This window comes from Gouania willdenowi, chromosome 7 (genome assembly GCF_900634775.1).
Source record: "Gouania willdenowi chromosome 7, fGouWil2.1, whole genome shotgun sequence".
In the NCBI taxonomy this organism is placed as follows: domain Eukaryota; kingdom Metazoa; phylum Chordata; class Actinopteri; order Blenniiformes; family Gobiesocidae; genus Gouania; species Gouania willdenowi.
In genome coordinates this window covers 13,009,317-13,022,048 of record NC_041050.1, presented here as the reverse complement: position 1 = coordinate 13,022,048, position 12,732 = coordinate 13,009,317, and the positions used below count along the sequence as shown (strand labels likewise).

At 37.6% G+C, this 12,732-nt stretch overlaps 1 protein-coding gene across 1 annotated transcript in view; it reads right to left on the bottom strand.

The window, feature by feature from the left end:
* LOC114467146 (uncharacterized) overlaps positions 1–12,732 on the bottom strand; it is a 70,636-nt gene extending 57,904 nt beyond the window's left edge. Inside the window, 1 exon segment of the mRNA XM_074783812.1 lies at positions 12,465–12,732. The gene's annotated coding sequence lies outside the window, so the exon portion shown is untranslated.

The window sequence follows — 12,732 nt, the reverse complement described above, 5'->3', positions numbered from 1 at the left end:
ACCGCTGACCTTGCATGTTTAAAGCCATTGTGAAACAGTTCAACACAGATGGGGTTCTACTAATTGGGTTAGTGCAGGGTTTGGTTAATTGGGTTAGTAAAGATTTCAGTAGGCTTCTCAACAATCAGATTGGTGAACGAGTGCAAGAACCAACAGCAGGTTTGCGTTAGTGAAACATGCACCATCAAGTGAAAAATAGTGGTCACACCATGAGAACTTTACAGTGACACTCCACAGTCACGCACCACGTACACCAGAAAGCTTTAGGATGGCAAATTCTTGTTTAAATATAGCAAAAAAAGGATGTTGGTGAGACCACAATGGCTAAATAAATCAATATCTTGCAGACATGCATTTGTGTGAAAGAAGGACAAATAAGAAAAGAGTGTGAAAAAGAAGAAGACCAGAAGAAGAGCAGACCACACGGGACTTCAGCTCTCTTTCATGTGGAGGTGAATGCATAAATAATAAAATTAAACCATCAAAAACAGCCAAAAATAGTACTGACACACACCCACATGCATACACAGACACACACAATTTATACGTACAGGACCAAATTATTGAGACAATAGGCTTCTTATTTTACCATATACAACAACTAGAGTGGATGTTTAAGGTTGTTAAGCTTCGAACTTTCACTTCTTTCCTTTACCCTACCTGTTATCTAATGGGAGCCAGACAGCCTGTGAGATGTTTGGGAAGCAAACTGCTAAATAAAGATATTTTCAGTCTCTTTGTACGCCAAGAAATCTCAACCTCAGTTACTTCACTTGCTCACTAAACACAATCTGCTACCTCCTAAAATAGCTCGATATGTCTCTGAAGCTGAGCTCTTGACTTTGACACAGAGACAGATAGGATACGTACAATAAAAAAATAAAAAACAGACACCACCAATGGTGCGACAAGCCACAACGAGATGTGGAGGTTTGTGCAGTGTGATCCAAGTGCATGTATTGTATTGAGTTGTATCGACTTGTCTTCTTATTTTTGTAACTCATAAGGAGGTTGCAAAAGTGTCCTGATCTTGTTTAACTTTCATGACGTTAAAAACAAACATGCCATTATACTATTCACAATGCTAATCTAAAATAACGCCTTCAAATCTAAAATATTAGTAATATTATCAGCAGTTAATATTTTTGGCTGTTAGCGGGATTACATCAAAAGTACTTAATGAATTTTGACAATATTTTAACAATGATAGAGCTTACATCTAGAAAGTTTCCATTTAATTTTGGAGGGATTCTGATCAATATACTGATTGTGGATCAGTTTGAAAAATCAAAAATCATGAACGGCAAAAATTGACCAATCTTTACAAAATTTGACTCAGTTACGTTGGGTTGGTTCCTCAATTACCCCCTCGGATCGGATCCGAATTGGGCATTTCATTGCAATGTTTTGAGAAAATGTGGATGCTCATACATTTGAATCTACTGTATCCTTATTAAAGGAGATAGAAATGTATTTAAAGTGTAAATGATCATGGTACCATGATCAGGATCACTGACCCAGATAACTGCCAATATCTGGCAAAGAAGAGATTTGGAGCTTAGCGTAGGTTTGCGCGCTCTGGGTGCTCTTGTTTACTAATATATTATATATATATATATATATATATATATATATATATATATATATATACACACAGGTTACTGTAAAAGTTCATATTTGAGGTTTTCCCATGTTTGTGGAAGCGTCCTTGCTTTAACAATAACAGTCTTGATTATAAGCTTGTAAATTGTGCAATGTTCTGGCTTTATACGTTTTCTCTACAATGGAAACAACCCTTTTAATTTGATGTAGAGTGGAAGTCATTTTTTGGTTCTTCAAAACACCATTATATGTACAAAAGGTCAAGATCAACCATAGATTTTTGGAGCAGAAACAGTTCTTCAACAGAAAACAATCGATAGTTACTTGACAAATATGTTGGAATTTGCCAATGATTGACTCTTGTCGAGTGCTAAAGGCCTTAATTTAAATAGATCAGCCCTTGTTCTTGTTTATGTTTTGATTTTTGCTCTTTTTTCCAGCCAGAGGCAGCCTCTGGAGTGGAGATTATGTGATCTCTCTTTCCACAAGCCACTCTTATTAAGCAGCACCACTAAAAGCCTAAGGATTCTCTTACTAAACCAATCAATAAGGGATCTGTCTTGCCGTACTCCCCGGAGCCCTCAGCTCCACCCTCCATTCTTCTTCTTCTATCTCTTTCTGTCCCTTCAGTTACTCTCATTCAAGGTAAGCAGTGCACAGGCAGGTGAAGTGTGTGCTCCCATGTGTTTGGGAGTGTGTGCACTCTGTGATCTGGCACACCCATTGATGGCTCTGACACAAGATGTACCACCGTCTGAACCCTCGGGAGGTGAGACAAGCGAGAGCAGTCCGCTGAGGCACAGCCGAGGAACAAAGTGTTCTGTTAATGAATAAATAGCAGAGGCAGCCAGCGCGAATGCCCTGCTGTCATCACCTCGTCTGAGTGCAGAGGCTGATCCTCCATCAGCAACACCTGTGTGACTGTCAGAGCAATCAATAGACGGGGGAACCCGGCCAACGGAGCACACGGTGTAAACACTGCGTGATGGGACATTTAAATAAACTTCCCATTCAGACTGACACCATGATGGCCTCGCCAACATTCCAAAACCATAACAATATTTATTTACATGCATTAACACAGACAAATGACAACAGATGCATACAAGACAAGAAACACTCAAATAAACAGTGCGGTAAACAAAATTGAAAGTCCATTTTGACTAAATATATGTATCTCTTCCCAGAAATTTGTAATAAATCAATTGATTTGATCTCGATAGTCGATACAATTGTGGGCTTCCTTGTTACATTATGTAGCAGTTTGCTTTAAAAAAAAAAAATAAAAATAGCAGTTCTCACTGAAGTAATTTCTAGTGACTGCTTTGTTTCAAACAAAACAAGCTGTTTAAAACATTTAAACTGCAAACAATCACTGAAATGATCTATTCATGAGAAGTAAAAAACCTGAGGCTCTTGTTGTGAAAGGTTTGAAGCTGAAGTTGGTGTTTTTAACTCTATGTACATTCGAGGAAGAAAGTAGAACCAGACATACTAGCGCAGCTTTTGATTTTTTTTTTTGTATTTTTGTTTCATGTATTTATCTGTTCATTAAACAGGAAGTTTCTCCAATATTGAGAATGTTGCAACCCAGGTGTTTAAGAGATTTTCATGTGTCAGAAATTATCTGTATTTAGACTTAAATTCTTTCTTTATACTTTTTGATTGCCTTATTATTAATATATTAAAGTTAAGATGAGGCAAAAGCACTTTAGTGTTGAACTAAATAAACAATGAATTGCAGATAAGAGTGGAAATCGTCTATAACGTACGATAAGTATTACATTTTTCTAATAGTTGCTTTATCGTATAGAACAGAGGTGTCAAACTCATTTTACTCCAGAGGCCAAATATGGACCAGTTGGATCTGAAGTGGGCCACAGATTATATGCAGGGAAAACAATAAATTTCAAACATTATTGAACCCTAGTTTGCACTTATACGTATCGATATGTAATGAATGTAAGGCACTGGCGTTATATAAGCAATAAGTGACAGATATAATCTTTCCAGGATCTCACTTAAATTTCCTTCATTTTGTGACGGTTTTTTTAATATTTAATTTTGGTAAATGTATAATGAATAATAGGGCTGGGTATCGCCAGGTACCTTGCAATACCAGGAGTGGGAACCTCTGGGTACCTCACGATACGATGCGCGATACAAAGCTCACGATAACGATTATCTCACGATATGACGATACTGCGATTATCGATATATTGGTTAGAAATCAATCTACGATAATCTATGACATAACAAGTAAAAAAAGATTAAGTGAAAAAATACAATTTTTGTTTTATATCTCTGAAAGACAAAACATTGAAAGAGTGTCCTATGAACAGTGACACTATTTTAGTGCAACATTTCTGTAAATAAGTGTCAACATACCAATGTAAACGAATAAGTATCTCCAATAGTGCTTTCTGTAAACAAAAAATAGAGTCTTTCTTACCAGTGACACCATTATAGTGCAATATTCCAGTAAACAATATATTGGTTCCTTCAGCAAACAGTGACAACATTTCTGTGAAGACGTACCTGCACATTTTAGTGAAAAAGCAAAAAAAAAAAAATTGATACTTAGCGGGAGCATATCGCTAATCGATCGTGTGGAAAAATATCGCGATATATCGCCGTATCGAGATATTGTCACACTCCTATGCAATACGATACATTGCTATATTTTTGCACATGATGACGATATTATCACGATACAGAGTGATAATAGATAAATTGTGGGACATTTCATCTAAGATACATTACGATATCTGTGTCACTGAAGAAATTCAGAATTTATTGAATGCACTGAATCAATTTCACAGGAATTACAAAACACTGTCAATCAATTTTATATGAATGACAGCCAAGTAAAACAAAGTGTATACTGCACAGTGGCTCTTCTCGATAACGTACAGCAAAACTAAACCTCACGATATATCGTTGTATCGATATTTTGGCACACCCCTCATGAATAACTTGAGGAAATTTGCAGGATTTTGGGGAAAAAAAAGGTTATTCAGTAATTTGAGATTAAATGACTGTGATCACATGATTTAAGCATGGGAAAACTGTGAGTCCTGCAAAGATCATGGAGTTTCATTGAATTTGTGTATTGGGAGAAAGTATCGACAACTGAATTACGGTAGTTGGTAATTCATTTTTACATTCTTCTGTGGGCCAAATGGGATGCTATAAAGGGCTAAATTTGGCCCCCGGGCCTTGAGTTTGACACATAGAACATGTTCTGAGTCATTTCATCAAAATGAATGGTCACATTTGATATTTTACCAAAAAAACTTCCTCTTCTGTGTTCAGACTTTATTGTGTTACCTGGTAAACATCAGGTCACACAATGAAGCTGAGGTTTGCAACACTTAAAATAGTAAAAAAAACCCAAGCTTGAGCAATGCTGTGGTGAATTGCATGTTCTCTCTGTGGCTAAAAGTGTTTGTCTCACAAATAAACTCAAGCCATAAACCACCTCTATATTGACTGTTATGGAAGTGTTTGTAGAATATATGCTGCATATTTGTGTTTTTGCGTTGTGTGGGCTTTGATAGGCCTCAGCCTCCTCATACAGGACATAAAAAATAGACAGACGTCACAAACACTCGTTATAATTCTTCCCTTGTCACGATTACGTATTATGTGGGTGATATTGCCTGGTTTTCATTATCTTTCGCACATACTCTTTTATAGCACAACCCAGCCATGCCTTATGTGATGACGTCAGTATCGCTAAATTCTGATGCAAGAGACCAATTACCAACACCATGTCTGTAGATGATTTGACTCGGGGCATTTTGCTATCGGCTCTCACACTTGGTTTTCCAGGTAGAGGTGCAAAATAAAGTCTGAATGAAAACACTTGTCGGCTAAATCTGAACATTACATGTGGGTAGGAAACACACTCCCTTTACTTAAAATGGGAGCAGGCACCGTTTGAAACTAGTTTGCCCCTCTAACAGCATAAAACACAAAGCAGAATAGTGACTAAAAGGAGCATCCCCCTGCTAATGAGACCCTGAAGATCTGCTCTGTTTGTACAGTTTAAACTGTTGTTGGTATTAAAACTTCTCCACCCACGACAAGTGGTAAACTGCACGAAGCGGAAAGGAAAACAGAAGTATTTTCACTTTGAATAGCGTGCATACGGTGTACCGTGCTTCATTGCAGTTGCATAGCTGGAGGGATTTTCAGAGAGAGAGACGCTGAACACTAAGCAGAGTATGTCAACAAACAACACAAAATGGAGTGTGAAGTGAACTTTAACTCAAGTTGCGAAAACAGTTGGAGAGAAAACAGTTTTGCTTTACTTAACACTTACGAACACATTTTACCCTTGGGGTCGATCTGATATTTGCCTCCAGAAAACGATTTTCAGAAAATTGTTGACCGAGTTTTTGTGTCACTTTGTTTATTTGTTGAATTCATAAATAACTCCTTGATAAATGAAACCTTGACCTGTTCTCTAGCACCAAGATCAGGCTAAACTTTTAAATTAGAATTCATTTATCTGCAATAGCGTTCATCCAAATCTTCTCAAGTATGAACACCGTTGGTTGTGGTGATGATATGACCTTTCCTGCAGCGCCACCACTTTCAGTTTTAGAATTAGTGTATCTTGAAAATCTTTCATCCAACTATTTTCTAATTTGGGGTGCACATTCATGACAGAATGAACCATATTGATTGATGTTGGTGACCCGCCCTTTCCTCACATAAACACATTTATTTACTCATTTTTTTTATCTCCTTTTTTGTAACATATAGTTAATAACTATAAAGTCTTCTGTCTCAGACACATTCTCATCGACATCATTTTCCCTGTGAAAGAGCTGTTCCAAAGAACAGAGGACATTTTCAGGATGTAAGGTCGCACACAGTTTTACACAGCTAAAACCACTTGGGGTCAAATTGACCCCAGAGGATTACACCAATGTAATGTGTGTAATATGTATTCAGCACATTGAAAAAATATTATCATGATCATTTTATGCTGAACTAATTGTACCCATGAAATTTGGAAAAATTATGAAATATGAAGCATTTTTTGAATAAGGGGTCAAATTGACCCCAAGGATAATAGGAAGGTTAATTTAAAATAATTCACGTTCAATAGGAAAATGTATACTCAATGCGTTCATTTGCAATAGTTATAGCCTTACTCATTGATGTTATCAACCACTTGTTCTTTCTTGAATCTTAACTTAACTTTTACACGAAGCATGCAATTTGCGTCAAGTGATTTCTTTCTTTCTTCACAAGAAAAAAAGCGGCCTGCACAACAGAGTTAATAATTGAGAATATTGTACGCAGACACTGCCTTTTGGTGCCCTGAGCTCTTTGGTCACAGATCCATGGCACTAATGCCGTGTGGCAGGCCAGTTTGAGAATTCAAGAGGTCATTTACGCTGTAATCTGTAAAACACGTCTCATTCTTCTTTGCTATTATTTAACAACCAAAGGCCAAAAGCAAAGAGTGAAATTTGTTGGGCCTTCTCTTTTATCGACTAAAAACAACAATTCTGACTCAGACGCCCGCCTGCCATTAATGATTATTTTGTTGTGAAGCAGAAATAGAAGTTTATATGACAAAACACAGCTTTTTAAAAGAAAGAATGAAAATGTGTAAAGGGGACTGGAAACATATCTGCTGGAAGCTCAAATGTGTGCAGGCAATTAACGTGTGTGGAAAAAGTATAATTACATTTGTGTGAGCATTATGATGATGATTATGATTAAGGATTCACGGGAGTCGAAAAATACTGTGCATGTTAAACAGAAATGTCTCCGTTTGAGTGGAGTTTTCATATTGAAAGTAGTTTTATCAAACGGAAAACCATTTGAACTCTCATCAGTGATTGGCTAATGGAAGATTTGCAAAGGCCTTTTTTCAAGCTTGGAGGCACTACAAAGCAACAATTATTCTGTTAATGTTAATCATAATGTTGTTGTAAATGACACAAAAATAACAAATACAGTATATGACAGTAAAAACTGTGAAAGGGTTACAATAATTGACTTTTCTGATTTTAAATAATAGAAAGTAGAAATAAAATGCAGTTTTTTTTTTAGGGTAAGAGGCAAGCCAACATAAAAAAAAAGTGGGACATGCTAAAAGAGCTAACATGGCTAAGTAGAACGTTAGCCCTGGGATTAACTGATCAGTGTCAGTGGATTATGGTCCATACAAGACAGGGGAAAGAAAGATGTGTCAGCTTTTATGAAATACAGAATTAATGGTAAATATTAGAAGAAAAAAACTGTCCTATATCAACTTGTGCTACTGTAGCCGTCTGAAAAGTTAGCATGCTAAAGCTAACGAGTTTCATGAGGTGCAGGTGTTTCCTTCTTTTTTTATTCATGAAATCCAAAAGACTGGTAAAGGGACTTTACTTATTTCGGTATTAATATACTCTATGTGTATTTCCAAAGTGCTTCTCACCACATTCACACATTAGAAGTCACCGACATGTTTTGGGCTGGTTTATTCAGCCGTTATTTAATGTTTACACTGTTATAGACCATTAAAATTGATTCTGATTCTGATCTAGAGACCTCACACACTTTATTTAGTAAGTAGCTAATACTTTAGATGCTCTAAACCTGCAATGCCAACAAAATCAAGTTGTCATACTTTTCATCAAGAAAAACATACTTATCAATCTGTGAAACTAAATGAAGAGAGTGAGCATTAAGAGTGCAGTTACTTTAGAGCACTGTGGCACTTTTATTTTCTTATTTAATAACATGTCTGTTGGGTATTTTAAGATGAGGCACTATTCATTTTTATACTAAACATTTTAATTTAATATCATTTAATCTTGCACTAAAGTCTGACGTGAATTTTCTTTTAATTTATTGCCGGATTGATCAAACTCACAGAAGTGCTCTGTTTAGGGTTGAATGAAAAAAAAAGGTGAATAAAATAAATAAGGGACATCCTGGATCTGTTTTTTTTTTTTTGCTCTTCTTCATCTTTTTAATTTATTATAGAAGTATCGGGACGGGACTCGGTATCGGCCAATTCTCAAAATCAAAGGACTCGGACTCGGGGGCAAAAAAACCTGATGCCTACTTTAAACCACATTCACACATTAGAAGTCACTGACATGTTTTGGGTTAGTTTATTCAGCCGCACACTCCGTACTATACACTACAAACTCAATGAGTATATACTGTCTGCTATATACTACAATTATGATTAGGATGATGACCATTCCCACTGAAGTATACTTCCGAGTTTCCCAAGATGCATTTCGAATAAGGCTGAGCGATTAATTGCATTTGCGATATTAGCGAGATATCATAAAACGCGATTTTCTAATCGCAAAGCCTGCAATTTTTTATTTTTTATTTTTTTCTTGTCCTGTCTCGTACAAGTAAATATCCAAGGAAGTATTCTACATTTAGAGCCTGCAATTATCTACATTGCACATCTCAATACAGTAATATATAGTTACATTACATTTCAGTTACATACGGTACATATCATTTTATAATTACAGTATATACGAATAAATACCAATGTTTGTAGCAGAAGCTCTTTGTTTTTAAGGATCTTCATCGAAACAGTGGTTGAAAACATCAGTTTTTTTAACGCCATTAATAATAGTTATTTATGATCTTTAAAGTATGGTTTTGACAACATCACAGATTAGCAACTGGTTTAGTTTGTTGTCAAGAAAAAAAATGTAGGATCTGATATGCAGTATTTATAGAAATTATGGCTTTTATAGTAGTGGCAAAAGCACAATACCGGTAATTAAACTGAATAAAAAGCTTGGAAATGTTGCAATGTTGGTGTTACTGTCAAATAACCTGAGTGGTAGATGGATGTAGGAGATATTTAAACATCTACTTGAAAATATGACAGCACAGGCTCATGTCTGCACACATAGGTTTATGAATGATGGCGAGCACGGTCAGCACATGCATGCATATGGAGACGAAACAGGCAGACAGGAAGAGTGCAGACAATGCTGCAGGTGTGCCACTGAACAGAAGGAAGAGTGTGTTTTTCATTTCTACAGTGAAGATGGGATAGGATGATAGGATGATAGGATGGAGGAGGGAGGATGAGAGGAGGGAGGATGAGAGTAGAGTGCTCCAGTCCTGTCGCCTTCAGTGCATCAGCAGCAGGAATAGTTCCTGGCCCTGTGGTGGCCAAAGGACTGTTCTGGAGTGTGTGCATTAAAGTACACAGGCGTGTCAATAAATACATATAGCTACGACTGTACATTCACTGTGCTTTCTGAGGGAGTTGTGTGCGAGGAGAAAGGAGCTCCTATACAATTAATGTGTGGGTAGATGACAAACGCAATTACCCTGGACCGGAACCAGAGCTGGGACTCCAACGCAAACACAAAACGCACAAGATCCAAGAGTTAAGCACCTCTCGACAAAAACCACTTGACTGATCCAGTTTCACACTGGTTGTGTTACATGTAGATATATTTGAATCTCATTCACCTGAAGTGAAAAACCAGTGTTGAACTTAACACATGAGCTAAAAATGCTCTTATTCTTCTGTAGTAGGCACCAGTAGTGAGATGTAATCCAGGGCATCGCTGCTCAATAAGGCTGGAGAGCAGCCCTCAGGGGTCACCCTCCTGCTTAAGTCACCACAATGAGTGCAATGAGGTGAAATACACACACACACACATGCTGGTGGATAGGAATCATGCACTGAGTCTGCAGGAGAGGATCCACACACACACACACACACAAACTGATTACAGGTGGAGAAATTAGGGGTGTCCCAAGATCCGATATTGATATCGGATATCGGTCCAACGTCAACCAGGACACGAATATTGAATTTTATCGGACTGCATCTAAAATCTCCGATATATATTATATTTTATCCATTGTAGAATACTGTAGATATTATGTTGAAGGGTAAATTCAATGTAACCAATTGGTTAATAATAAATGGGTCAGTTTTTCTCATACCTACTGTTGCTGACTATTGCTTTCTGTTTGAGTGACACCACTTGATCAAGCCTTTTCTAGCATTCCACACTACAAAATAAGTAATAAAAGTATGTGTGATTCGTGCTGATATCGTATCGGGTCAATACCAGTATCGGCCGATACTCAAGGTTGCAATATCGGAAATGAAAAAGTTGTATCGGGACATCCCTAGTGGAAATCATGAAGGCTAGTTACTAATGGTGTAAGAAAAAATCGACTTGGAGATACATATATATATACAGTATATATATTTAACCATACGATTATTGTGTCGATCCAAAAAATCTCAAAATTGATTTTTTGAATCGTGTTTTTTTGAAGAAAAAAAACATTTTATTGCGCTAACATATGCGTAGCACGTAAACGCCCAGTCACTACATGTCAGTGAACCACTAATACATTGTAGCAGTTGATTTGACTTTATTTTCATAAAACATACTGGGTACTTTTATAGTTGAATTGTTTACTTTTTTTTTTAAGAATTTCAGAACTTAACAGAATCAGAATCTAAAAAAACTTGAAACTTTTTTTTTGAAAAATGTCATTTGACAGTTTGATAAACATACCACTTGTTTTTGATGTTGGTACTTGAATCATAGTTAGTTACCATTTACGCGTTCTCGCAAGTTTACTTCTTTTTTTTTTTTAATAAATTGTATTTAAAGCATTTTTTTGTACAAGTAAAGGTGAAATTTAGAGAATTGAAATGACTGTTCTCTCTGCCCGAAACATTTACAGACACAAAAACACAACAATGTAGGATATATACATTGTAAAGTCAGAACAACAACAACAACAAAAGAACTATTTGCTATAATTACAGTGAGAATGCAGCAATGAATATGAAAATATATATAAATATAACTATGGTGTATTACAATAGTGGAGAAATATGAATAAAATGAAAGTGAAAGTGACAGTGAAAGAGGTGTGGGTCGTAGATTAGCATGTCGACGCTCAATCAGTGCATGCATCAGATACAGATACAGTCCATGCTAAACCATAATAACCAACCTTGCCGTGAAGTAGGGCTGGGCAATATATCAAGATTCAAGATATATCGAGGTTTCTATTTTGGCAATATAGAAAATGACAATATCGACTAAATTGATACATATTTTCTATAGCTCAGTTTGTATTAAAATACTTGTTGTAGGAGTGGCGGCTTTAGCTACTTCTCAGAACAGCATGAGAAGCACCGTTAGATGGATTTCTGAGTGCGTTCTAACCCAGACCTTCACCTGAACAAGCCACACTACAGAACTCACTCACACGTGCTGTCCCTTATAGGGAAAAAAAAAAAAAAAAAAAAAAAAAAAGCCAAAAGTCTCAGTATACGGTTTTATATCGTATATCGCCATTTTAAGAAAAATATCCACCAGCCCTAGTGTGCAGACAGAACTGGTGCCTTTCCCTCATCATCATCATCATCATCATCATCATCATCAGAGACCCACGCCCTCAGGGCCAGCAGTGGCTCCATGGTGAGGCTTTATTAATTAACTGTGCACTGGCACAGTGTGCAACACATGTTCACTCTAATCCAAACTTTAAAGGGACACCATCGACCTCCACAGTCCACACACCCCCTGCGGTGCACAGCACGAGTGTGTGCATGAGCGTGCGTGTGTGCAGAAAGTGCGCCATTTCTCAGTGATCCGAAAGGAACTTTGGCATCAAGCTGACCAATCCGCTGTGTGCGTGTATATGAATGAATGACTGATCAGATTCAGACAGGTGCATCGCCTAGTAGGAGGTGGTGATCGGTGGGGGGTAGGTGGTGCTGAAAGGCTGAAAGGCAGAGGGTGGTCGGGGGGTTGCAGTGCTACAGGCTGAGCTTTGGTTCATGATAAACAGGATAGAAAGAGGTGGATGGTACTGACCCGCCCCCGGTGCGTTAGCAGAGCATCCCGATGCCTCACGGTCGGCTCCTCGGATCACTTCTCCTCGGACAACGCGCCTGGATCATCACCGTCATCCTCCAGCGGCTTCACATCACTCTTGTTATTTAAAATCACACGCTGAGGGTAGCAGGTGTTGGTGTCTCAGAGTGAGGGCCACAGGAGGCTGAGGAGGTGTCTATTTGAGGGGATGCTGACGCGCTACCGGAGGGGCTCGCCTCCTGCCTTCATCCAGCTCCATCAGCTCCTC